Raw genomic sequence first — 1,550 nt, forward strand, 5'->3', positions numbered from 1 at the left:
GTGGCCCCTGCTCCTCTCCTTCCCTGACACACGACTGGGGCCCCGATCTGTAGCTGGGGTCTGAGCACTTGGGGCCCTGTGGGCCTCCCGGTATCTGGGGACAATCACAGGTTCCCGTGCCCACGCCCAGCCTCTGCTTCCAGAACACACCACAGGGTCCCAGCATCCTGATGGCTCCACTGTCCCCGCCATGGGTTTCAGGGATGGAGAAGGCTCCCTGTCCCCGCGGGAACCCTGCAGCAGGGCTGACGGCCTGTGTACCCCACCACTCGCCCAGGGGCCCCAGACCCTCCCCCCATCTCCACCGCCAACCCAGGCCCAGGCTGCCCACCCGGGGCCAGGCCGTGAGCTGCTGTCCCCAGATGGGGCCGCCCCTGGCTGGCCTGGCTCACTCCATGTCACAGATATTCCCACAGAGACCCCAGCGAGACCTGCAGAACATTACAGCAAAATGAAGGAGAGCCAGAGGAAGAGGCAGATGTGCTGGCCTGTAAACAGTCTGATTTCCAATGTAAACCAGATTCAGGCCACGACATCAGGTAAACATCTGCATCACAGCCCCGGGCCCCACCGCCCGGGAGGCCCCGGGGTCCACACGGCCGACTCTGGGACCCGTCACAGCGACCGCTGAGACGTTTCGTAATTAGGCAGAATTGATCCTTGCATTCCTTCCCTAAATCCCACATCTCTGCAATTTCACTTCTTCTCAAAAATGAAAACATTTGGCAATTAGCTGATCCAAGTGAAAAAGGTAGAGAATGTGCTCTCAACTGGAAAATGCCAATTAAGGAAGCAGCTCTGACTTCCCACCCGCCCTGGCTAAGCTGGGAGCTTATCTTCCCCGAGAGGAATCTGCTGGGATAAGGGGGCTTGGGAAACACCGAGGGCAGGGCTGCCTCCTCAGCTTCCTCTGAGAACGGATCAGCCACGGCCTTGCACCAGCGTGGCCTGGGTGCCGCACGGGGTGGCGGGGGGCGGCAGAGCTGGGCCTGGCTCTGGCATTGGGATTTGGGGTGGTGGGACCCAGTGCACCACCCTCTTGTGGGCAGCACTGAGGGCGGTGACATAGGCAGTGAGCGCTGGTGTCTGTTCCTCCAGCTGGCCGGGCTCCCCACCCTGCTCCTGCAGTCCTAGACCTCAGGGCCCATTTGGGGTGCAAGGGGGCTCTTGCCGGTCTCCACTCCTAAATATTTATGCATTGAAAATGCCCATTTGTTTGTTTTCTTGTGTTCCATTGATTTGTTCTGTATGCTTTTTTACTTAATTTAAATAATTTTAAAATGTGAAATAATTAAGTAACCCCAGAAGCTCAAACTTTCTGTTCTCCACTCACCGAGTCCATGAGTTCTGTCTCCTTCTTCCCGTGGTTTCTGTTTGCAACAATAACGGAATACCTGTATGTCTTAATTTTTTTTATTCAAAAGGTGGCATACGATGTATATTCTCTTTATCAAGCTCCTGGTTTCTTTTAAAGATTTTATTTTGAAATCATTACAGATTTACAGGAAGTCTCAAAGCTAGTGCAGAGATTCCCATACACCCTTCAACCA

At 54.8% G+C, this 1,550-nt stretch overlaps 1 long non-coding RNA gene across 1 annotated transcript; it reads left to right on the top strand.

Annotated features, from left to right (window-relative positions):
- The first annotated feature begins 139 nt into the window (after positions 1-139).
- Positions 140-1,288, top strand: LOC105503218. Its single transcript, XR_001000445.1, has 2 exons — positions 140-251; positions 417-1,288. It is a non-coding gene; the product is annotated as an uncharacterized LOC105503218 (long non-coding RNA).
- Positions 1,289-1,550: the final 262 nt, after the last annotated feature.

The sequence above is a fragment of the Colobus angolensis genome, unplaced genomic scaffold (assembly GCF_000951035.1).
Source record: "Colobus angolensis palliatus isolate OR3802 unplaced genomic scaffold, Cang.pa_1.0 Scaffold84, whole genome shotgun sequence".
Classification (NCBI taxonomy): Eukaryota; Metazoa; Chordata; class Mammalia; order Primates; family Cercopithecidae; genus Colobus; species Colobus angolensis.